The sequence below is a fragment of the Rhinatrema bivittatum genome, chromosome 2 (assembly GCF_901001135.1).
Source record: "Rhinatrema bivittatum chromosome 2, aRhiBiv1.1, whole genome shotgun sequence".
NCBI lineage: Eukaryota > Metazoa > Chordata > Amphibia > Gymnophiona > Rhinatrematidae > Rhinatrema > Rhinatrema bivittatum.
Window position 1 is genome coordinate 212,925,823 of NC_042616.1, and position 26,811 is coordinate 212,952,633.

Below are 26,811 nucleotides of genomic sequence, written 5' to 3' on the forward strand. Positions count from 1 at the left end.
CGACACCTGGAATAGGACCTCGGATGCCATTTGAGCCTTTGAACAGCTAAAAGAGGAGCTCACCTTTGATACCTGTTTACATCACTTAGATCAGTCTCCTCTCTTTATTCTGGAGGTAGATACCTCTACCCACTGGGTAAGCGCTGTTCTCCTATAACACTAAAGGTACTCTTGTGACTTACTCCTAATTTTCTAAGAAATTCTCTCCAGCAGAGAAGAATTATACAATCAGTGATCAATAGCTGCTAGCAGTCAAACTGGTCTTGGAAGAGCAGCAGCATCAGTTGGAGGGGACCAAATGCCAAATAACCATTTTTTATACGGATCACAAGAGCCTTGAACCTTTGGCACAGGTTCAAAGGCTGATCCCCAGGCAAGCCCACTGGTCATTATTGTTCAATCGATTTGACTTAGCTGTAGTGCCAATCCGTGGATACACTCTCCCAGTCATTCGATAAGGAGGGGATCCTGGAACCCCCCCATAACACATTATGGACCCAGCCAAAATTGTGGTTGCCACCACCTTCACAGTTCTTCCCTGGCCCCCACAGAACCTTAGACCCATGTGGCCACAGATTTTGTTTATGACCTTCCTCTCTCTAGTGGCAGTACCACCTTGTGTGATTGTGGACAGATTCTCTAAGATAGTGTATTTCAGTTCCCTTCCTGGACTCCCATCTGCACCTGAGTTAGCGAAACTTTGTTCAACACATCTTTCACTTGCATGGACTACCATGTCGCATCTCAGATCGAGGAGTTCAGTTTTACTGCCCAATACTGGAAAGGCCTTACTGAAAATTCAGAATTGCATTGGATTTCACCTCTGTGTAGCACCCAAAAAGCAACAGACAGAGCAGGTGAATCAAAGCCTTAAGGCTTTCTCGTGGGCTTAGGCAAATTTGTCAAGATAACTGGGTGCCGCCTCTTCCACCCTCTTCTGGGTGCCGAGTTTGCCCATAACATCCATGACAATACTTCCATAGAATCTACACCCTATGGATGGAATCCTTGAATACCCAGACCACTTTCTATTTCATACAATTGTCCAGCTGCCACCCTGACTGGACAAGAGCTCAAAGAGCTGTGGACAAAGACATCTTCTACTGGATAAGGTGCAGAATGTTCTAAGAAATGAGCTGAAAGGAAGCATCACCTGGCACCTCAGTTGCTCCCTGGAAGCCTAGGTTGGCTTAGTATCAAGAACCTGGAGCTCAAGATGCTCTCTGAGATTCAGTCTATGGTTCATCGGACCTTTTCCTGTTGACCGCTAATTGGGCCATGTAGCTTACAAACTCAGACTACCACTATGCTTAAGGGTTTGTGATGTCTTCCACGTCTCTCTGCTGAAACCTGCCGTTCTCTCCTGTCCAGGTAGACCGCTCCTTCAGATCACTGAAATTGAGGCAGAGGAAGACATGGCCTTTGAGATCCAGGAAATCTTAAGACTCCAGAAGAGTTTGTAACCAGTTGCAGTAACTTATTGCCTGGAAAAACTACAGCCCTGAGAAACTCTTTTGAGCTGGCCTCCAACAAGCATCTCAGCTTATTGCAGAATTCCACAGATGTTTTCCCAATAAACTGTAAGCCCAGGAAGTTGGAGAGAGGGTCTGTGATGTTTGCTGGCTCGCAGTACGTCTCTGCAAGCTGGTGCACTTAAATCCTGAATGCTGCAACAGTAGGCCTCACTTGCATGGCATGGACACTGCCATCCTTGCACTGGCCCTGCTCTCCTTCGGCAGTTGGGTGTGCATGCCAACTGCCCAGACTTAAAGGGCCCCTGGTGCCTTTGGATGGGCCAAAATGAAATGAGGTAATTGGTGCAAAAAATTAACTAGTCAAAAAAACATTGCAAATGCTAAAAGGTATTTTGTGTATTTTATTTTATTATAAGGAGGAAAAGACTTCAGATGACAAATTAATGAAACCTCACTTATTTTGGCAAAGGGTAAAATCATTAGCCAAAAACTTTTTATAGTGATACTGTTTTTTTTTTATCCTTAATTAGATTCCTTTTATTGCCCATGTTAGTTTCTAAATTTAAGTTTTGATATATATATATATATTTTTTTCATTTAGAAGTTGTGGCCAAAAAATTGGATTCAGTAGCCACTGACCGCCAATAGGTGCTTCAAGAGCACGTTTAATCTATTCAATCTTTGAGAGAGGACGTTAAAAAGCCTTCAAAATTCCTCTGTTATAACTATATGCCAGACCGCATGATTTCCTCAAAGGTTGGAATCCATTGACAATTTCCTGAGACATTTAAATTTGAGACTGAACTTTCCTAAAATCCTGGGTGAAATACCTCTAATAACTTTTAAACGATACTTACAAGATATCCTAAAGATTCCCCTTGAACAAGTTCCTGCTACAAAGATAATTTTTCTGCCTTGGAGACTGGGTCCTGCACAGATTTCGGTAGCTAATAGGGCAGATATTTCAAATTTAACTGAATACTTTGAAAATTCAAATGTGGAGATTACAGAGAGCACTATAATGTTTGTATCCTTTTTCTCTGAACATGACCTTAGCTTTGTGATGAGATGTTATTTCAAGAATTTAAATGTTCCATATTTTGGAGATCTTGTCCAGATCTATCCAGATCTGGCAAGACCAACTCAATTGCTTGGCAAAGCTTTCTTATTAATGCGTCAGGAAGTAATAAATTTAGGAGCAAATTATCAGTTACATTATCCTTGTAGATGTACAATTAAGCTGTCTGGTAATACTTATGTTTTCTTTAATCCAGACCAACTACAGGAGTTCCTGAATAGAGTACAAAATCCTGTAACCAATTAATAATGTGGATCATTATATGATGTCATGGGATATTATGCAGCATTTTGCTTCTGTATTAGTTCACGTTGAAGCTCCTCTGTTTTCTTTTAGTAAATTTTCTTTCCCCAATGTTTCTTTTTTGGAAATAAGAGAATATTTTATTATTCTTTGCTAAATGTATTAGAGATTTCTTAAATAATGTCTCGTTACATTACAAAGTGTATCTTTGTTTAATATATGTAAAAGATAAAAAAAAAAAAATGCTCATTACATAGTAAAGTTGGATGAGATGTTTTGTTATTGAAAAGGTTGAGACCCAGTAGTGGTTCTATACTAGCTAACTCAAAGATTTGGTTGATCTGAGCAAAAGGAATTTGCCTCCCTAAAAATCACTTTCTTGTCCCTCCTCTCAATGTGTGGTTGATACATAAATTTAAAATCAGGTGAAATCATCTGACACATTAATGCTAACTTATAGATGTATGTTTCTGTAATACTTAATACATCCAACCTATAGGCCTGTAAAATCCTGCAGCAAATGCCATTTACCACTGGTTAATTGCAGTTTAACAAGTGAAAAAAATCCGAAGTGCCCTAGGGGCCTCAAAGGACTATTCCAGCACTCTGCATATGAGTTTAGTGGCTTTAGCTTTAAATAAATAAATAAATAAAAATAAAATAAAAATTCTCTGGTATTTAAGCTTTAGTAACATAGGCCAAGTAATGCTGCATCCTGTCCATCCGAGCAAGAATGCTTTCCCTTAAAGGTAGGGTACCAAATCCAAAGCCCATTATACAAAGATTAACTAATTTTTATCTCAACTAAAGATCATCAGTGGATAAACAACCCTCAAGTTTGTTTTGTGTGTTTTTGGGATCAATAACCCTCAGCTTCCCAGTTTAAATACCAAGGGTCCACTAACTCTTTGGATAGCCCCTTTCAGTGGTGAAGTTGCTGCCTGAGATCACTCACCTCTTGTGAGGATGGGCTGAGTGGTGTTAATAGTAGGTGAGGCTTCACCCACAGCAGCCAGTCCTGAGTGAAAATCTTGGAGAACTCAGCTGGAGAGGTACAAACAGCTGTAAGAGGCAGCAGCAGCCTATCTCTTGTTAATGCTTTATACACAGATCATATTACAGAACTACATTAATTTCTAATCTTTGACAGTATGTGAAAACTGGATTCTGTATTTAAGGGATTGAAATATATATAGCTCAAATGCTTTTTAATAGTTCAGTAGTTATTTTGGAAGGAAAAGGCATTTTAAACCATGCAGGCAGGGGACTTCAGACTGTGTGGAGACGAGAGGCGACAAGACTTTTAGAAACTTTTTGTCCTCCATAATCCAGTCAGTCTCTTTAGGATGTTTCATTTACTCATTAGGACTGACTGTTCAGAAACATTTTGGTGTCACTACAGTATTCCTAGCACATTCATCTTCAGATTTTATTTTATTTTTCCTGGGAATTTGTGTTCTTCAAGGACAAGCAGGATGGCAGTCCTCACACATGGGTGATTATCCATTGGATGGAGACCAGCATAGAAAACTTATGTCAAAGTTTCTAGAACTTTGACTTGAGCCTCTGAGCATGCTCAGCATGCCATTATACCATGCATCCATGCAGGGTTCCTTCAGTCTCTCTCTTCCCCCACCCCCATGGAGCCTCATGGTTTTGAGTTTTTCCAGCGAGTGCCTGTCATGTGTCCCCCTTGGTTTTTAAATCCCTTTAGTAGTCTTAGCTGGGTTTCTTGGTGTTTTGGTAAGTTTTTTTATTTGACTGATGTTCCCGGAGTGGCGGTGCCCTCTGTACCCACTTGTTATCATTGGTCGCTGCCATAGAGTTTGATTTGTTGTCTCTTATTTCATGCCAACATGTCTGGTTTTAAGACTTGCCCCCAGTGCTTGAGGATATGTTAATCACAGATCCCATGGTCCATGTGTTCTCTGCCTGGCAGCATTGCATGAGGACCAAGTTTGCAGCAAGTGCGCTAAAATGATCCTTAGGGACATAAGATCCAACTCAAAAACATGGAGTGACTCTTGGGGTCTGAGAGAGCCAAACCATCAGCATCGAAGGCATTAAGGAGCTATGGAGTCACACTGAGGCAGCGGCATCAGCGTAGCCATCAGTTCTGGCAATGTTGATGGTTGCCAGGGATGCCAGAGAAGGACCATTGTTTGTCTCCCCCAGGTCTAAGGCATTGGGTTTGTTGTCTTTGATCTCTACACTAAGGAAGGACCAGTCCGAGCATTGAGGGGAGCTGAAGAAGCATCGGCATTGGTCCCCGCCCTTGATGCAGTGTGGGGATGCACCAGCTTTGGATGCAGTGCCCCCCAAAACATCCCCAAGGCGAGGAATGCCAATCCTCCAGCAATGCCTGGTGTTCATGACAGTCTCCGCCAGATCAGATACCTACCATTGATCCTTCTCGGTTGTGAAGAGGCATCTGTGATCTTTGAGGAGGAGTTGGAGAAGGCAATGCAGAGTCTGGATGTCGTGACACAGACAACCCTGGAACCGGCACCTCCCTCATCGAGCCACTTTTGGAATCTCTGCATGCATTCCACATGGCTTTACCGGCATAGCTGGTGCCTGTGTCCGGGGCGGCACCGATGCCCCGTGGGGGACTGGTGGTGCCACCTACTGATCCGGTGCTGGTTCACACCACCTCAGAGGAGGAAGCTCATCCAGAGACTGCATGGACACCGGGGCCTGAACCCTACAGCCAGCAGAGGCGATACCCATACCACTGGCTGGAGGCAGAATTCCCCATTCCTGCTGTTGGGCAGTGAGGATGAGGGCCCTATGATCCCTGTGGAGATCCTCCAATGTGTCAGAGGGTCTTCCCAAGAAACAGCCGCCTCCTGTCGACAGAAGGAAATCTCCTCTAGAAGACCTTTCTTTCGCAGGATTTGTCAGGAAGTTGGCGGAGACCATCTCTTTTCAGCTACTAACAGAAGAGGATACTTGGCACAGAATACTGGACATTTTCCGGTTTGTGGAGCCTTCCAAGGATATTGTGGGAGTCCCAATACTCCAGATCCTTGCGGAGTTACTGTTGAGGATGTGGGAACACACTCCGTTCCTTCTGTTAACAGGAAGGTAGACATGGTTTATCTAATCCGAAAAGCTCTCTGTTTCCACAAGTGAGAGCGACTGCACCAGTATGTAGTTGTCAAATTTGCTCTCAAGAAGGCCAAGCACACTCAAACCCATTCCTTGGCAAAACGTCCCCCCCCCCCCGTGAAGAATTATAGGACCATGTATGCTTTTTGAGAGGAAGGTGTTTCAAGATGCTATACTTATTGCCTGCATAGGCCACTATTAGCTCTATATAAGCCAGTATATGCAGGACATTCTGAAGCAAGTGCAGGTGGTGTCCAAGCAGCTGCCTCAGCAGGATGCCCTCAAGTCGCTAGTGTGGATGGGCCTGGAGTGTGAAAAACACAAGTTACAAGTGACCTACAATGTTTTCGAAATGGCATAGAGGGTCTATGCAACTAGAATCTGCACCTGCAGACTTGCATGGCTGTGGGCACCTGATCCTCCAACAGGAAGTGCTGTGCATTGAAACTAAACTGTTGTATGGTGTTTACACATTTGAGCCACTACGTATTTCATTGTCTTCGAAGAGATTCGCAGTTCTCCACTGTCAACCAGGACCTGCCCTCCTCTGCTAGGTCTTTGAGGCCGGGCCAAAGGAAGCCTTTATTCCACCTAAGGAAATACTATCCTCTGCCGCCTGAACCCTGTCAGCAACACCAGTCCCCTCGCAGCTGTCCCAGGTAGCAGAGTGTCCCGAAGCTCCAGCAAGTGTCCCAGTCAACTCCTGAGACGAGGTTATGACTGGATTGTAGGGAACATAGCCATGTCCACTGTACCCAAGACGTTGGATCCCCTAATTGAGGGGAGGCTATGGTTCTATGTTAATAAGTGGCCCCTTGTAACTTCCGACCAGTGAGATCTATCCATTGTCGGGGAAGTGTCCAAACTAGTTCTTTTGAGTATCCCCCATGAGGCCCTATCGGGGACTGGTAGCACATCAGGAAGTATTTCTCATGGAGCTCTCCTCAATGGCCAGAGCGGTTGAGCCCATCCCACTAGAGGAAAGAGGGTGAGGATTCTACTTAAGGGCCTTAAACAAGTTTTTTCGGAAGGGTAAGTTCAAGATGATTTCCCTGGGCACCTTGACCCCCTTGTTGTGAAAAATGGACCAATTATGCTCCCTCGATCTAAAGGACGAGTACGCCCACATTGAGATATTCCATGGTTACTGGATGTAGCTCCGATTTGTGGTGGGAAATCAGCACTTCCAATACCGCATGTTGCGGTTTGGGCTAGCATCAGCTCCACGCCATGGTGGCAACATACCTGTGCAGGCTGGGAGTCCGTTTTCTTGAACCTGGATGATCAGCTAGCTAAGAGCATCTCTTCAGTTGGGGCTGAGGAGTCCATGCGCTGGACCAGCCAGGTACTGGAATCACTAGGATTAGTCAACTACCCCAAGTCCCATCTCAACCCGTCACTGCAATTGGAATTCATTGGAGCCCTGCTTGGCATAACTCATGTTAAGTTCTTCCTGCCATGCTTGAGGGCCATCACGTTGACTGCAACAGTACATGTCACTCCTATGGCATGCTTACACATATGAAGAGCCCAACTGGACACTACGGTCCCAGTGGCACCAAGCTACTCAGGGACTTTGGAACAGTATCCGAGTAACTCTGTCCCTCCAGGACTTTTTGTCCTGGTGGCGGGATGATTCCAATCTGGAATGGGGGTTTTCCTTCCAAAGTCCTTGGGTTCAAATTGAGTTGTGGAGCTCATGGGCTTAGCACCTGGGGTCCTTGGTCCATCTGGGACCAGTTGTGTCAAATCAACTTCTTGGAGCTCTGGACATTCAGGTATGCCCTGTGGGCTTTCAGAGATCTGCTGTCCAACAAAATTGTTGATACAAACCAACAACCAAGTGGCATTGTGGTATGTCGTCAAGCAGGAAGCCATGGGCTCATACCTCCTGTGTTGGGAAGCAGTCTAGAATTGGTCATGGGCCCTCTCCCAAGGGATGGTGCTCAAGGCCACGTATCTGGCCGGAAAGGAGAACATGATGGCGGACAGGTGGAGTTGTTCCTTCTGACCCCATGAATAGTCTGAACCAAGGGGTGGCGAATTGGATCTTCCGCCTATGGGGAAGCCTGGAGGTAGATCTGTTCATTGCCCGTGGAACAGGAAGGTTCCTTAGTTCTGTTCCCTGTACAGGTCACATAGCAAGCCAGCATCTGATGCCTTCGCTCACCCTTGGGGCAAAGGCCTCTTGTACATATATCCTCCAGTTTCACTGGTGTTGAAGACTTTGTTGCAGTTTTGCGAGGATAAACGGACTATGATAGTCATAGCCCCTCATTGGCCAAGACAGGTCTGGTTTCCACTCCTTCAGGAGATGTCCATGAGGAAACCGATCAGGTTGGGGGCTTTCTCAGATCTCATCACCCAGGATCAAGGGAGGTTGCGACATCCCAACCTCCAGACTCTGTCACTCACTGCCTGGATGTTGAGAGGCTTATCTGCAACCGCCCGATCTCTCGGAAGGGTATATCTTTGGTCCTGGTGGTTTCCAGAAAGCCTTTTACTAGAAAGTCCTAAGCACTGAAGTGAAGGAGGCTTTTCAGTGTGGTGTGAGCAAAAGATCCTAGATCCATTCTCCTGCACCACACATAAGCTGCTTGACTATTTTCTACAGCTTTCGAAGACTGGTCTGAAGACCAACTCTTAGGGCTCACTTGAGTGCGATTGGCACATACCACCATGGTGGTAGAAGGTAAGCCCATCTCTGTATAGCCCAGTGGAGAAATGGAAAGAGAAATATAGCACCTAACTTAGTCTCAGAATCTGCAATAATGCACATAAACTAACCCGCACAAAGTTACACCTGTATTATGGAACTCACTCAAACAGTAACAACCCTATCTATGAAAAGGCAACACTACAAATATTTAACCAGGCCCTAAACACCAATACACTTCCTATTAGGAAAACAGAACAAGCCAAGCTGCTATAGATCGCCTCAGAGAAATAATTGTAAAACTATACTAATAAATGTTACAAAACAGCTGATTAATAGAATAACATCCAATAATTAAAAACTCATAAATTATTAAAAATTGTCCAAATATCAATAAAATATTTCAAAACAGCAGACACATAACATAATACCCAATTAAAATGGCAGTCAAGAAAAATAAATTTAAAGCCACCTTTACTTACCCTCTCCAGCAACTCTCCTACTCCTTTCCCTTGCAGACCAATAGCACCACCAGAAGCAGCAGTGGCTGTTGAAGCTCTGTCTTCACAGTCCTCTTCCTTAGGGCTCACAGCCAGTCACTCACACACAGACTAGTAACCTCCTTAACCAGTTTCTCTCTCTCTCTCTCTCTCTCTCTCTCTCGCACCCATTCTACCACAGGCACAGAGAAAGCTGCCACTCTCACTCACACACAAGCTCACATGCAGCCTCTTCCCATTGTTTGGCCCAATAAGCCTAGCCTAGCCTCCCACCTCTTTGCTCTTCAGCTGCCACCGGCCTGGACTCCGGCGGCATGCAGGGTCTCTCCACTCTTCAGCCCCGCTGGCCTGGACTCTGGCGGCGGAACTCCCCTACCAACTGCATCAGCCAGTCTGCCCCTGAGGAGAAGGGAAGCACAAGTGGGGCAGTGGAACACCAGGAGCCATGACACACTGGTTAAGAATCGCTGGTATAGCCTAGAGTTGTACGATATATGCGAAGTCTGCTTCTGTTGAAGCCTCTCCTATGGCTTCCTGCAGTGTCCTGGGACCTCAATGTGGCTTTAGCACAGCTGATGAAAGCTCCCTTTGTGCCACTAGAAGGTCATATTTTGGGTGGTGGTCACTTCAGTTTGCAGGGTCAGCAAGCTCCAGGCCTCAGTGACTTACCCACCTTATATGAAATTTTTCCATGATAAGGTGGTCTTATGCCTGTACCCTAAATTCCTACCTATGGTGATGTTGGATTTCCATCTTAACCAATCCATCATCCTACCAATTTTTTTTTTTTTCTTTCACAGACCCCATTTGCTCTAAGGCGAATGAGCCGTGCACAGTTTGGACTTCTCAGTTTGGAGTGGACAGAAGCCCATAGAGACAGTCCACCCCATTTTTGTTTCTTTTGATGAGAACACGTTGGGGATTGCCATTGCCAGGCAGGTGCTTTCCGGTTGGCTAGCAGACTGCATCTCCTGTTATACCCAGGTGGAATAGCATCTTGGGGGCCATGTCAAGGATCACTCTGTTAGAACCATGGCTGCATTGGTGGCCCACTTGTGAGCAGGCCCTATGGAGATCTGTAGTGCTTAAACTTGGAATTCCATCCATTCATTCACATTGCATTACTGTTTGGATAGGGATGGCTGACGCAATGGCAGGTTTGGCCAATCTGTCCGTCAGAACCTGTTTGAGGTGTAGAACCCAACTCTGTTTAGGACATGTTCTTTCTTTTCAGGTTGCCCCCTTCTTGTTACCAAGAAGTGCCTTTGGCACCCGTTTGGTGTGAAGCAATCTTTCCTACAGTTCCCGCCCCCCCCCCCCCCCCTGCTTCTTAACTGGTCTAAAGGTTAGGACTCCTGTTCTGAACTCTGGTGCTGACACTGGTTCAAGGCCCCATTGGTATCTTGTCCTAACAGTGTGGGTGTGTTGCATACCTCCTATTCCTCCTCCCCTAACCCAAACTCCCTCCAATCCCAGAGCAATAATGTAGTGAATATTTATACTGTTGATGCTAAGGAGATGTTTTGCAAGGCACTGTAAGCCTCTGTATAAAAGTCTTCATACCCTTGTACAACTTTTTTTACATTCTGCAATATAAAAAGTACAAATCAAAATGCATTATTGCAGGAGTTTGTTTCATTGATATACACATGCACTACACTTTATCATAAACAATTATAAAAACATTCTGAAAGTAAGAATGAAAAAACATAAAGGCTTGATTTGTATATCTTCACACCCCTTGACACAATACTTGGTGGAAGTTCCTTCTGCAGTAATAAAAGCCATGAATTGTTTAGAATAAGTGTGTACCAACTTTTCACAGTGAGTTGGTGGTGTTTTTGCATAATCTTCTTTGAAAAATAGCACAAGCTCTTTTAGAATGACTGAGGGATCATCTATGGACTTGCAGTCTTTTACAGATTTTCTATTAGAATCAGGTCTGGACTTTGACTGGGCCACTCAGGGATATTCACTTTTTTTTTCTTGCTTTTGTTTTGGGTTTAGGATCATCAACCTGTTAAAAGGTGAATCTTCTCCCCAGTCCCAGGACTGTGGTAGACTGGAACAAGTTTTCCTTTAGGATCTGCCCTTACTTTTCACCATCCATTTTTCCCTTGATCTTCACAAGCCTCCTGTTGCCATTGGTGCAAAGCATCCCCATGACACCATGCTGCTACCACCATGCTTTACTGTAGGGATGGCGTTAGGATGGTATGCTGTTTGTTTTATGCCACATACATTGCTTAGCATTGAAATGGAGCAGTAGTTGCTATCCTTAACAGAAAGCATGGGCGTAAGCTGCACGGAGCGGCATTTACTACTATAAGAAAATTCTTGGGCAGACGAGATATAGACAATTTGGTCTTTCTGCCATCATTACTATGTTACTATGAAACTGAAAAGTTCTACTTTTCGCTCATCAGATCAAAAAAACCTCCTCCAACATGCATGTAATGTCCTCTTAAGTGTTTCTTTGCAAACTCTGTGGCACATCGTGTGGCATTCTTCTTGCCATCGTCCTATACAGGCCATTTTTGTGGAGTAATCTTGAAATTGCTGAACAGTCAGTTTCCCCCAGTCTCAGCCAGAGACCTCTGTAGTTCATTTAAAGTAATCTTAGGCCTCTGACTTCCTACTGAACTTGGAGGGATGACCTGATCCCAGCAGTATCTTGGTGTGCCATACTATCTCCACTTTACGTTGATGAATCTAACAGTACCCAAGGGATATTCAAACACATTGAAATATTCTTAAAGCCTTCCCCCAATCTGTATCTTTGAATATTATACTGGAGTTCTTTTGGCTGCTTCTTGTTTGGCGTGTTTTGACCTTTTTGTTTTAAATTCTCTTCATGCAACAGAAACAGCCTGATTCTTAATCTAGAAGTATTTGAATTGGCTTATATAGTATGATTGGGTACATTTGGGCTCTATTTAACTTATTATGGACCTTGTTGCACAGTTTTTTGAATTGGAGCTAAAGGTGTGAAGCAGCAGCCAAGAAAGCAAATAGAATACTTGGGATTGTTAGGAAAAGAATGGAGAATAAAACAGGGATTATCATAATGCCTCTGTGTCGCTCCATGGTGCGACCTCATCTTGACTTTTGTGTGCAGTTCTGGTCACCACATATCAAAGATATAGCAGAATTGGAAAAGGTACAGAGAAGGGCAACTAAAATGATAAAGGGGATGGAATAGTTCAGCTTGGAAAAGATGGAATAGTTCAGCTTGGAAAAGATGGAATAGTTCAGCTTGGAAAAGAGATGGCTGAGGGGGGATATGGTAGAGGTCTATAAAATAGAGTGGAATGAAATCAGTAAATGTTTATCAGTTTACTCTTTTGAAAAGTACAGAGACCAGGGGAGACACAATGAAGCTACTAGGTAATACATTTAAAACTAAGAGAATATTTTTTTTTATTCCATGCATAATTAAGCTCTGGAATTCATTGCCAGAGAATGTGGTGAAAGCGATTAATGCAGCTGCATTTAAAATAAATTTGGACAAGTTCCTGGAGGAAAAGTCCATTAACCATTATTAAGGTAGAGTTGCAGAATTTTACTGCTTATTCTTGGGATAAGCAGCTTGGAATCTATCTACCCCTTGGGATCCTGCCAGGTACTTATAACCTGGCTTGGCCACTCTTGGAGACAGGATACTGGGCTTGATGGACCTTTGGTCTGACCCAGTATGGCAAGTCTTATGTTCTTAAGGCTTGTACAATTAAGACATATTTTATTCGTAATATTTCTACAACTGTCCTTTCATGATATAGAATATCTTGTGTAGATCAGCAACACAAACTCCTACTTTAATGCATTTTGATTTATTTTAGACAGCAAATGAGAAAAATGTATAAGGGTGTGAAGACATTAGCAAGAAATACTTCTAAAATGCAAGTTTTTGTAAATGTGTACTATTCCAATTATAAATGAAATAACAGCAACATCAAGCATTTGATATCTGAGAAAATCAATATTGCTGCAGTTTGAGAGAAATCTGTTTCTACAACAATAGTAAACAATTTACATAGCTATTTCACAAGTCAGAGACTTATTTGTCATTTGAAACCTACAGGGAATCTTGACTATAGGTTTCGTTGTCACTGAACTTTGGGGTAAACATCTTTCAAATGATTGAAATGTCAATGTTTAATAGTCTTTTTTTTTATTAGTCTGCTTCTATCTCCTCCCAAGCTGAGAAGTTGAAATCAATGTCCATGATGAGCACAGAGCAACACTAAACAAAGGTGGGAATAAAGAGGAATCAGAAATCTTAGTTTAACACAGGGCTGTGCAACACATAGGTACTGGTGGGGTGGCAACTGTCCTAGTTGCAATAGGACTCATGTAGTGAAGGGGACCACTCTGCAGACAAGGTGTGCAGCTTGAAAGAAGTAGTAGTCTGGCCTTGTAGCTGTGAAGAAGCGGTAGCGGCAGCTTCTGTGGGTAGGAAAGAGGTGGGGGGTCACTTTTGGGATCTGCACTAGTTTCAGAGATGGAAAAAGTTAAAGGTTTGGAAGTAGAGATCAGTATGTAGAGGAGTCTGGCTTGGTGGAGGGAAGAGTGGTTAGATTAGACTTGAGGGAGAGAGGAAGCGTGACAGGGTCTGGGTTGAAGGTGGGGAGAGTGTGGCAGGGGTCACACCTTTTCTTAGAGAGAGAAATTGCAATGTGGTGCCTCATGTGAAAAGGTTTGACACTCAGATTAGTGGGCCAAGATGGTAAAAGCATTACTGAAGGATAGAATATTGCAATACCTTGAACCAGTGATTACAGGGTCATAGACAATATGGTTTTCATCAGGAGAAAATATTGCCAAACAAATTCAATTTGTGACCAAAGGGTAGCTCCAGGGGTGGAAATGGTGGGGGAGGTGAAATAGATAAGGCCTATTTGCATTTCAATAAAGCCTTTGATACTGGTCCACATAGACTGCTCAGCAAGCATTCTGGAAGGTGAAACAAAAAAAACTAGGTGAGTATTTAGTTTAGCAACAAGACTGAGTGTTAGTCATTGGAGGCCACTCTGGTGAAGGGAAAATGATCATCGGGATGCCACAGGGATCAGTACAAGTCTAATTCCTTTTCAGTATCTTTATTACTGACATTGGGGAAGGGGTTCCATGGGAAAGTACCTGTTTTGTGGATGTGAACATTTACAAACAGAAGGTATAGCAAAGAGGGTAAATAAAATGACTAATATTTTTGTTTAAAAAAAAAAGCAAAATGAGGCTTTAGGGATGCAGAATTCAAAGGGCAAATATTTTTGGAAGTAGAGAACTAGCAGTCACCAAACAGAAAAGTGACCGGGGGTGGGGGGGTTTATGTCTGATTTAGATAGCCAGTCAATGTGGAAGAGCAATTGGGAAAGCTAATAATTATACTTGGGTGCATAAAGAGAAGTATCTGTAATAGAATGAGGGAAGTTGTATTGCTTCTCTACAATATCTGGTGAGGCCCCATTTTGAGAACTGTGTTCAGTGCTGGATACAATATCTATAAAAGGACAAGATAAAGACACTTAAAAATAGGACCACCAAAATGATGCATAGTTTGCATTATTATGTATACATGGAGATACTGAAGGAACTAAAGATCTTGTTTTAGAAGAAAGAAGGGAAAGGAGAGAGATGATACAAACATTCAAATATCTTATTAGGCTTCAATAAAGTAGCAGAAGGAAGCATTTTCTATAGAATGAAAAGCTCGAGAGCAAGTTGTCGTCATTTGAAGCTTTAACAGAAGGCTTCATTCTGTAATTCCTTATCTTGCCACTCCAATCCAGACTAGTAGTTCTCTTCCTACTAGCAGATGGAGACAGAATGCACACCCTTTTTCAGTGAAGACATTACTTGGCAGGTGCTGCATCGGCAGTAATCTCTGTATCTAGGCGGTAGACACATGCTGGATTGGTCAGACCTGGACCTTGCGTGCTTTTTTTCCTTGGACTAGGATCTCAGCTCCTAGGACTACAATTTGTGTGATTGTTTTCCTAGTGAAGCAGGCTGCTCCCAGGGTTCCCTTCTGGGCCTGTTTGAGCAAAGGCCTGGATTGTGACTCCCACATTCCCTTGTGGGCCTGATTGAACAGCATCTGGTAAGGGACTCCAAGGATCCTATTGGGTCTGGTTGAGCAGGGCCTGGCAGGTATCTCAGGACCCTGTGGGTGACTCCCAGGCCTCTGGCAAGCCTGGTTGAGAATTGAGGTCCTCTCTCTCTTGGGTTTAATTCTTTCGTATGGACTGATTGGGCTAGGCAGCAGCAGTAAAGCTCTTCTTGGAAAACAAAACAAAAGCCAACTGTGGTACTTTGGCGTGGCTGCTGTGATGGAATTTACAGAGTCGTGAGCAGGGAAGGGCCTATTTTCTGATCCTCCGAGCAGGCATAGGTATTCACTATCATGATGAGACACACAACAGTCTCCAGCTTTTTTCCTTCTCGGAGGTATGTTTGGACAGGGGCTGCTGCTGTTACCGATACAACTGGCCCTTAAGGAGGGATCAGCCTGATGGCAGCATTTTTGGTAACAGGCTCTGCAGCTATTCAAAGATAGCTAGAACATTCATGTTTTCTCTCACATGCGGGCAAAACAAAGGAAAGTAGACAGCCCTATTGCTTCAGCAGTCTACGTTGGCAGTGCCAGCCACCAGTTTAGGATATCCTATGCAGCAGGTTTTTGCAACTAGTATTGGTCTGGTTAGAGGGCCAAGAGGACAGCCATGGGTAGATAAGCTCTTTTATGTATACATGCCCACAAGTTGTGTGAACCCAGTAAGACCACACGTTCATCACGGGTTCTTTTGTAGAGGGTATCATGTTAAAGGTATTATGATGACTGTAGTTTCAACCTGCACAGAGAGCCTGTTTTACTTTCACATTCCTGATATGCCTGGGCCCCAAGTAAAAAGTACCACTTGCTCTGCTCTCAGACTCCTTGAGACCTAGTCCTTCAGTCCAGGCTCTAAAAATATTTTATATGGGCAAAAATTGCTAAATCCTAAACGTTGGAATCCAAGAGCCTTAGTGGGACTTTTCTTCCCTCTCCCTAATGACCATATTTCACACAGGGTTGTATCACCCTTCTGCCCTCAAAGTGAACCTCGGGTTTTCAGAAGGCTACGTCCATCAGATTCCCTTGATATCAGAAGGGAAACTGATCATGGTGAAGGATAGTCTCTTGGAAAACCAAGAATAAGGAAAGCTTGCCTTAGAAGGGGACTCCTGCATTCTCAGGTTATCTGGAATGAGGGACTTGTTCCTACTTGTTTTTTGAGTTGATGTGAAGCTATTGGCTATGGACTGCAAGAGAGGGCATCAGATTCAAAGTTTGAGGCCCATCTTAGTAAGAATTCCCTTCAAGGGTTGCTATTTGAACAAGGTCTGAGAGTGCCGAGTCCTAGTGATTCACAAGTTCTTAGTGGATATTGTTCACCAGCTTCAGGTGATATTGATCAGCCCAATTATAGGGTGATGAAGACAAGAGTTGTTGATACAGGGATTTCTCCAGATTCTCATCTAGCCCACAGGCCGATACAGTAAAAGGAGCGGGCGAACGCCCATTCTCCTGTACGCGCAATTCAGTAAAAAAAAAAAATTCAAATTAGGGTTTGCGGTAAAAAGAGGCGCTAGGGACACTAGCGCGACCCTGGCGCCTCTTTTGATAGGAGCGGCAGCTGTCAGCGAGATTGAGCGTCCGGTTTTCAAGCCGTGGGCTGATTTATTTATTTATTTATTTTATTTAAATTTTTAACTTTTGGGATCTCAGACTTAATATCGCCATGATATTAAGTCAGAGGGTGTACAGAAAAGCAGTTTTTACTGCTTTTCTGTGCACTTTCCCGGTGCCGGCAGAAATTAATGCCTACCTTTTGGGTAGGCGCTAATTTCTGAAAGTAAAATGTGCGGCTTGGCTTCCCCAATTATTGAACACATAGCCAAATACATCAACACAGTTGTCCCTGCCATAATACTTGGAGACTTTAATCTACACGTCGATTCGCTTCCTCACTCCTCCAATTGCGAAACATTTCTCAACACACTTAATTATATGGGATTCAAACAAATCGTTAATGGCCCCACACACAAAGCAGGACATAACTTAGACCTAATTTTTCTAAATGAAGGCCTCACGCCTTCCTCCACTCCAACTTGCTCCCCAATCCAGTGGTCTGATCACAAGATAATCACCACAATCTTGAAAACCAACCAAACAACCCCCCATTCGTCACATAAAGCCACAGTCCAATTCAAGAAACTGTGTAACCCGGACAACCTTAGCTTTCATCTAACAAAAGAACTCTTCAAGCTAGACCTCTCAGATGCAGAAGCGGCTACCTCCTCATGGTTCCAAATTACTAATAAAGTAGCAGACCTAACCTGCCCAGTAATCACTAAAGTTCTACCCTCTAACCCAGACAAAAGGAAACGTGGTACTCCCCAGAACTTAAATCTCTTAAGCAAGAATTAAGAAGAGTAGAACACACCTGGAGAAAAAATCCTTAATCAACAAATTTGGCCAAGTATAAATCCCTCATGCACCACTACAGGATCACCATCCTTCGAACCAAGAGAGACTTCTTCGCACAAAAAATTCACCATTTCATATTCGACTCTAAAGCATTATTTTCATATGTCTCGTCCCTCACCAAACCGTCGCTCCCTTCTATTCCGGATGATCAAGCTGCCAGCAAAGCCTCAGAGCTCGCCTTGTACTTCAAAAAAAAAAAAATCATCAACCTGCTATCCCCACTATGCTCCAACAAAGGACAGCCTCCGCCCTCTTATTCGGCTTCACTACAACAAAACACTAGCCTCTACACTTTTGAGCCCACCTCCTCTCTAGAAATTGAAACCTTACTCAAGAAGCTCAAACCTGCATCTCACCCATCGGATCAGATTCCCTCAAATCTCCTCTGCTCCATCGCTAAGTCGATTGCGGAGATCATTAACTGCTCCTTAGCTCAGGGCCGAGTTCCAGACGCCCTAAAACTTGCCATCCTCAAACCTTTACTGAAAAAAACGAACCTGTCACCTTCCGATCCAGCTAATTTCCGCCCTATAGCGAACCTTCCATTCATCTCCAAACTATTGGAAAAAATAGTCAATAGGCAACTCTCGGAATATCTGGATGATAAAATCTTAGCTCCTGCTCAGTTCGGCTTTCAAAACGCTCTAAACACAGAAGCCCTCTTAACCTCACTCTCAGACACCATTCTCCTAAGTCTGGAAAAAAAACAACCTTGTCTTCTTGTTCTCCTAGACTTATCAGCCGCATTCGACACGGTGAACCATGCAATTCTAGTCGATCGGTTAGCAGACATCGGCATCAAGGGCACCGCGCTCTGTTGGTTCAAATCATTCCTCAGTAATAGATCCTACAAAGTCAGAATCAACAACAAAGAATCCCACCCTGTCAGTTCAACATTGGGAGTCCCTCAAGGCTCCTCACTATCCCCTACCCTCTTCAACATTTACCTCCTCCCTCTCTGCCAGCTCCTCTCGAATCTTAAGCTAACGCACTACATATATGCAGATGACATTCAAATACTCATCCTGATTAAGGATTCTCTTCCTGAAACACTCAGCTTCTGGAACACTTGCCTTCAATCCATCAACCTCCTTCTCACAAGCCTCAACTTAATACTTAACACCAACAAGACAGAACTACTCCTCATCTCCCAGGACAACTACTCCACAACAGCCAACAACTACCTCACCACCCAAACATCCTTCTCCTCCCAAGTGAGAAACCTTGGCGTCATCCTAGACAGTCAGCTGAACCTTAAATTCATCAATAACACTACAAAGGATTGCTTTTTCAAATTGCAAGTATTAAAACGGCTGAGACCCCTCCTGCATTTTCAAGACTCCGCACAGTTCTCCAGTCCATCTTTTCAAAAATAGACTACTGCAACTCCCTGCTTCTCGGGCTCCCAGCCACCTCCATCAAACCCCTGCAGAAGCTGCAGAATGCCACAGCCAGGATTTTGACCAAAACCAATAAAAGAGAGCACATAACACACATCCTGCGGAGCCTTCATTGGCTCCCCGTCAAATTTAGAATTCTGTACAAAGTCCTCATGGTTATACACAAAGCCATGCACAATGTCGCTCCCCTCGATCTTAGCATCCCTCTTCGCCTCTACAAACCCCTCGAGACCAGTCAGATATGCATACAGTAACACGCTCTACACCCCTCCTGCCAAATCCTCTCTTAGGAAACGAGCCCTTTCTACAGCTGGTCCTCCACAATGGAATGCTCTCCCAACAACCTTCAAAATAAGACTCAAAACTTGGCTCTTCAATCGACCCATCCTTCCTTATAGACACATCTATATCCAGACCAAATCTCAGTTTTCGTGTTCTGGTCTCCTGATCCTGACTTGGCATCCTACTTAAGTTTAGCTTTAATTTTTTATTATTTGTACCCTTAAATTATGTTGGTTGTTATTTGTACCCTTTGATACCAGTTCCAGTATCCCTTGTTCGATGTAATGCATTCGTTTAATGCTGTTTCTCGTTTCGCTGTAAACCGATCTGATATGTTCTTTGCACATGAATGTCGGCATAAGAGAGTTTAAAATAAATAGTTGGGCATACCAACCTGTATAAAATGATTTTCCTGAGGTGGCTCTGTTCTTCAAAACTTGCCAATTTGTTTATTGAAGAGAGACTTAAAATACCTTGACTTGTTACTTTTAAAATATATTTGGCAAGGCAAGAAGCCACATATTCCCTTGGCTAGTTTAAAAAATGATTGGGATCAAGGAGGTTTAGCATTGCTAGACTTAGAATATAATTTTGCCAGTCTTTTGCGTATTTTATATGATTGGCTTGATAAGTCGGACTATAAATCTTGAGGCTGAATGGTCACTAGTGCGTGTCTTAATTTGAAGTACATATTACATTGCAGCTCCCAACAAATTATTAAAAGGTCTGTCTAGATGTGTTCTGGTTTTGCCTGTTTTATGGGCCTGGAAGAGATTAACGAGGTGTGTTTTTCATTCTTCTCAGTGCTCACAGTTGCTAGCAATACAGGAAAATCTAGATTTTGCTCCTCCAAAGATTTTCAAAGATGGGGGAGTTGTGGTATTACTCACTTGCAACACGTACTGAATGAGGATGGCTCACTCCTTCCTTTTTCCACCCTAAAGGATCAATATGGGTTACAAGATACAGGTTTATTTTCATATATCCAACTACAACATTGTCCTTTTGTTGCCCGGACCTGACTTGGCTGTTTCGTTTCTAGATGCTTTGGAGGATCTTTCCTGCCCGGATCTCAGCAAGCTATCTCTTTCGTGACTGCAGAAATCTGAGGAACTACAAGCCTGAGATGGACTATGGAATCCTTGTACATAGATGGTCTCAAGACAGTGGTTTCGCAGTTACAGGGGAATGCTTTAGACATTTAAAGGAACTTTCTAGTAAGCTATATTTATGTGAACTTCATAAGTTCCTGCGAAGAGCGTATATTTCCCAGGTCCAAGCTTGTTGGGCTGGTATAGCGGCTACTGACATACGTGAAAAGTGCAAAACACAGGCCGGTACGTTATTTCATACATTCTGGTCTTGCTCACTCGCACAACAATCTTGGACTCATGTGATGAGATTTCTTAAGTGTTGGGCTATATGGTCCCAGTGTCACTGGAAGCTGTTTTTGAACATTTCCCTCAATCTTCTTTTAAATCTTAAGGATGATGCACTATTCTAGAGAAAGGCTGTTGCTGGGCCAGAAAGCTATCTTAGTGACCTGGAGAGATGCTGGTGGCCCTTCCTATTGCCAATGTCAGTCTTTTACATGACCTATTGCAAATAGATAGCAGAGCATTGGTAGGGACATTTAAATGTTGATTACATTTTTTTTTTTTAGGATCTGGGATTGCTATGTCCATTTCAAAAGTATCAGGCTTAATGATTAAGGGTAGTAAAAGCCACATCAGCAAGTTACCCCCATGTATGTTTGTTCCCCAAACCGTGAAAGTTGGCGCCCTCATTGGTTGCTGTCTAAATTCAGTTCCCTTTTTCCCCACTGCTGATGAAGCAGAGAGGGATGATGGCATTGAATTAAGCCTTGATACTGTTATTTGTTAAGGGTAGCAACTGCCACACCAGCAAGTTACCCCCAGTTACACTCATGCACCCTTTTCTTTAATTCCATCCTCTAGGAATTCAGTGTTTATCCTATGCCCCTTTGAATTCCTTCACTGTTTTCATCTTCACCACCTCCTCCGGAAGGGCATTCCAGGCATTTGCCACCTTCTTCTTGAAATATTTCCTGACATTGGTTCTGAGTTGTCCTCCATGGAGTTTCATTGCATGACATCTAGTTCTATTGATTTCTTTCCAATGGAAAAGGTTTGATTGTGCATCATTAAAACCTTTCAGGTATCTGAAGGTCTGTATCATATATATCTCCACTGCACCTCCTTTCTTCCAAGGTTATACATATTCATATCCTTCAGCCTCTCATAGAAAACATAGAACATAGAAATGACGGCAGAAGAAGACCAAACGGCCCATCCAGTCTGCCCAGCAAGCTTCCCCCACTTCTTCTCCCATACTTATCTGTTTCTCTTAGCTCTTGGTTCTAATTCCCTTCCACCCCCACCATTAATGTAGAGAGCGGTGATGGAGCTGCATCCAAGTGAAATATCTAGCTTGATTAGTTAGAGGTAGTAGGGGTAGTAACCGCCGCAATAAGCAAGCCACACCCATGCTTATCTGTTCTTACCCAGATTGTTATACAGCCCTTATTGGTTGTTTATCTTCTCCCCTGCCGTTGAAGCAGGGAGCTATGCTGGATATGCGTGAGGTATCAGTTTTTTTCTTCTCCCCTGCCGTTGAAGCAGAGAGCTATGCTGGATATGAATCAAAAGTGAAGTATCAGGCACATTTGGTTTGGGGCCGTAACAAGCCAGCTACTCCCCGCTTTGTGAGTGTGAATCCTTTTTTCTTCTCCCCTGCCGTTGAAGTTATGCTGGATATGCGTGAAGTATCAGTTTTTCTTTTCCCCTGCCGTTGAAGCAGGGGAAAAAGTCTTCCAATGCTGACCCCTCACCAATTTGGTCACTCTTCTTTGCACCAGAACTGATCGCAGTACTCCAGGTAAGGCCTCATCAAGTATCTTTTTTTTTTTTTTTTCTCTTACTGGTTATTCTTCTCTCTCTGCAGTCCAGCATTCTTCTGGCTTTAGCTATCACCTTGTCACAATGCTTCACCACCTCCAGATCATCAGACAGTATCACACCAAGGTCCCTCTCCCAGTCTGTGCGCATTAGTCTTTCTCTGCCCATCACATATAGCTCTTTTGAATTGCTGCACTTCTTGGCATTGAATCCCAGCTGCCAAATCTTCTACCACACTTCAAGCTTTCTTAAATCACTTTTCATTCTCTCTACTCCTTCAGGTGTGTCCACTCTGCTGTGGATCTTAGTATCATCCACAAATAGACATATTTCAGTATCATTCAAGGCTCATGGTGTAGTTCAGTTCCAGTCTTTTAGGTTCCAAAAGAAACAGGCAGGCCTCCTCCAACAGTCCCTCAGTCAGAAGTGGGGATTCTAATGTCTTGTGATGCCCTGTTTAGGTTTTGGAACCCTTGCTTGGTCAGTTTGGCAGTGAGGCATGAGGAGTTCATTTCTTCCCTTGACCTTTTAGAAGCTTCTGAAATTACCATCTGGGAAGATCTCTAGAATATTTTGTCCCTTTTTGCTTTGTATTCAAGGGAATCCTTTCTGCTTTCAACTTCTGACTAGCCTCTATGCAAAGTCCTTCGTTCTGGGAACAGAAGGATACATTTTAGCCGTATTTCGATCTGTACCTTGGCCTTTGAAGGAAAAGTGTCTGTCAACCTTATCTAAGGGGCTCAGGTCCTTGGAATCTTGGATTGAGTGGTGAGCTGAACAGGAAGTCTGGTTCCTTCCCAATCTCTGGGATTACTGGGACGGTTTGTCTTGATACCAGGATAGGTAGAGGCTTCCTGATTTGGATGAGAGTGAGTAAATGGTTAGACCATCCTACAAAGTTCTTCAGGGTGTAGGAGTATCTCTGGCTCTTGGATTCTGTAATAGCCTCTCTGGATCTAATTCCATGGGGCCAGTGCTCACCTGTGGCTTCTTCAGATGAGTAGGATTAAATGGTCTGTTTTCACAGTGGGTAGAGGTAAACCGTGGAGTGCCTTGGGATCTGTACTTGGATGGGTGCTTTTTAATATATTTTTAAATGATCCGAAAAGAGGTATGATGAGTGAGGTGATCAAATTTGCAGATGACAATTATTCAGAATAGTTAAATCCCAAGCGGATTGTGATAAATTGTAGGAGGGTCTTGCAAAGCTGGAAGATTGTCATCTGCCATATGAACACACATTTTAATGTGGAGAAGTGCAAGGTGATACATATTGGAAAATATAACCCATGCTGTAGCTACATGAAGTTAGGTTCCATTTTAGGAGTTACCACCAGCAAAAAGATCTGGGCGTCATAGTTGATATTTCATTGAAATAGCTCAGTGTGTTGTGTCGGTCAAAAAAGCAAACAATATTAGAAATTAGGAAGAAAATGGCAAATGGAGGATGTCAGAATGCCTCTGTATCGCTCAGTGGTTAGCACCTTGAATACTGTGTGCAGTTCTGGTCACCGCATCTCAAAAAAGATATAGTTGCACAGGACAAAGTACAGAGAAGGATGCCCAAAATGATAAAGGGCATGGAATGGCTCCCCTATGAGGAAAGGCTAAAGAGGTTAGGGCTGTTCAGCTTGGAGAAGAGACTGCTAAGGGGGGAATATGATAGGTCTACAAAATCATGAAAGGACTTGAATAGGTAGATGTGAAACTGTTATTTACCCTTTCAGGGGGCACTCCATGAAGCTAGCAAGTAGCACATTTAAAACATTGGAGAAAATTCGTTTTCATTCAACACACAATTAAGCTTGAATTCATTGCCAGAGGATGTAGTTAAGGTAGCTAGTATAGCTGGGTTTGAAAAAGGGTTGGCTAAGTTCCTGGAAGAGAAGTCCATAAATTGTTAATCAATAGGAAGTAGCCACTAATTGTTGCCAGCATTAGTGACATGGGATTTAATTAATATTTGGGTACTTGCCAGGCACTTGTGACTTGGATTGGCCACTGTTGGAGACAGGATACTGGGCTTGATGGACTTGGTCTGACCCACTATGGCATTTCTTATGTTCTTATATCTATTTCCTGCTAGTCGCTGCCGTCAAATCACTACAGGGTATATCTCCTCTTCCATTCAGTCATGGGTGGTCTGACTTGGGTGGCAGGTACCATGATCTATCAAAATGAATGGATATGCATCCTTCCAGATTATTTCTGAGTATGTTAGATGTAAGCTTGATGTGCTGGGGTATGTTCCGTCACCCCTCACTTAACTCAAGGGATCTGGTCTATAGATGAAGTAGCAGCATGTGTTCTATAAACAGACCAGAAACCAAGGATATCAGGCCAGCCTGCTTGCAACTCCTGCCCTTAAAGATTGTTTATTTGAATGGGCAAGGAGATGCTTGGAGACCAATGATAGCCCAGTAAGCATGCAAGTTGTTTTGATGGGCAGAGCAGAATTTAACTAGGACCTTTTGCAGGTCACATTGCAAGGGTAGCACCAATTTTAAACACACTTCCTCAGCAGGAATATGTTGCAGAAAAGCAGAATTATAAATCAAATAAGTTTATCCCCAGAGTGTGTGAGCTCAGACTGGAAATTTACATGATCAGAATAGATTATGGGGACTCCCTGAAATTGAATCTGATGGCAAATCACAAATTTCCAAGGCTAACGGATTATTCAGCAACCAGAAAGAGGGAACAAAAATTCAGTGTTTGTTCACACCCTGATGTGCCAAGAACTAGTTTATTTTTTTCTTAGCCTAAGCCGTGAGGAATGTGTTAGCTTAGAGAGGAATATTCTTTCAGCAGTGACTTTCTGCTGGAGTCTCATTACACTTGAGGCTTCTTTCAGTTTTTTAGCCATTTCACCCTGGCAAGTGGATCCATACTGACCTTCCTGCAAAACAGTTTGGGACAAGAGCTGAGCTCTTAATTCCCTTTGAGGGTCCCAGTTACAACTATTTCAGGGTATAAACATCAGATTCAGGGAGTTCGGTGTTAAGGATATTTACCCTCACCTTGGGGGCTCTGATTTCCCCAGTGGAATCTGTATCCGATTCTTAGATCTCTTGCTCCTCCTTTCTAGATGCTTAATCGCATGCTTTTGAAGGATATTCATTATAGGTGGTATGCCTAGAGTGAAAAACCTTAAGCTGTGATCCCTCCTAGTCTTGCCACAAAATAGGTCCCTTTTAACCAGTGATCATAGAAGTGATCTATCTGCATTGTTGAATTTTAAGGAACAATATTGGATTTACACTTCTGCCTGGCATGTCCTAAATGAAGAAATATAATGGGACAGTATTTGATTAAATGTGCATGATCTGAATTAGGAAGTAGAATGGACCAACATATATTTGATTTGTTTTATCCATTATAATGTGTGCATCAATTGGTTTTATTTTATTAGTACATTACAATAATGTCATTATGTTTAAATATGGAGGATAAATACTGCGATCCTTCCAAGCCAGTATGGAAGTGGAAACTCCATTGCTCTAAAGGAATCCTGAAGCAGATACTGAACACCAGATAGTGTTGGGTGAAGATAAGTGTTAGAAATTAGTTATTTTATGTTAAGTACAATTTTTTTAAAAAAAGAAAATACATGTGAAAAAATTATTATTGTGGAGACTGATTATAAAGAACTAAGTGCATTTTGGCGATTCACCTTTGTGTATGAATGTCTCCATTTATACCATATTGATGCATTTTCTTAGTTATTTTTTTTTATATATTTTCAGTTTTAAACAGTGCCATCCTTATCAAAGGTTGTTTTTTGCCTTCAGTTAAACAGGCAGTATTTCTTTCAGTTGCCCTTTCAAGGGGAATATGGTGGTAAAGGTGTAATCTCTCCCTTTATTAAAGGGTCTTTTGACTGTTCCTCAGATATTTAAAAGATGGCTAATCCCTTTTGGCAAACCAACAGGCTTTTATTCAGGGTGAGGCAGCTTTAGAATCCTCATTGTCCTTGTAAATCAAGCAGATGATTCCCCCCCCCCCAATAGCCCTTGTTTGAAGGATCAACAGGTTCCTTCAGCCCTTGTTGCAGGGTCAACAGGTTCCAAGGGTGCTTCATGCTTATTCTACGAGGGCTCAGGCTTCCTCTTGAGCAGTCAGTAGTGCCTGCTCCAGAGGATATCTTGAAAGACACTTTACAGTCTGTCATAGATGCTGCAGATTAAATGTACAAGCCAGGGGATAGGTATTGCCTTGGGCAGGCATTCTCTGAACAGCCATCTTTCCACCTGTGTTGGAATTGGCTTAGATACAGCCACTAATTTGGACTGGTGAGGCAGACTGATAAGGAAGGTGAAACTTAATCTTGCTAGTTAATTTCCTTTCCTTGAGTTCTGTTACACCAATTCAGGGCCCTCCCGGGAAGTCAGGGCCTGCACTTTGTTTTATTTAAAAGTTTTTCTATACCGCCTATACAAACAGTGTAAGAACTAGGTGGTTTACAATAACACCTAAGTAAAATAATATGAAATACAATGTATATAAAATTAAAAGTAGAAAAAAAACCATTACAATTTAAAAAGAACTGTATATAAAATATAGGTAACTAAAAAATTGAAATATAAAAGAAATATAGATGTGGTCAAGTTTGTTTATG

At 42.9% G+C, this 26,811-nt stretch overlaps 1 protein-coding gene across 10 annotated transcripts in view; it reads left to right on the plus strand.

Annotated features, from left to right (window-relative positions):
• MPP6 (membrane palmitoylated protein 6) overlaps window positions 1-26,811 on the plus strand; it is a 299,774-nt gene that overhangs the window by 44,859 nt on the left and 228,104 nt on the right. The window contains exon 4 of one of the 10 annotated variants that reach the window (XM_029589121.1): window positions 13,242-13,316. The exons of the other annotated variants lie outside the window; for them this stretch is intronic. The gene's annotated coding sequence lies outside the window, so the exon portion shown is untranslated. The remainder of the gene's footprint in view (window positions 1-13,241; window positions 13,317-26,811) is intronic. 10 annotated transcript variants of the gene reach the window in all.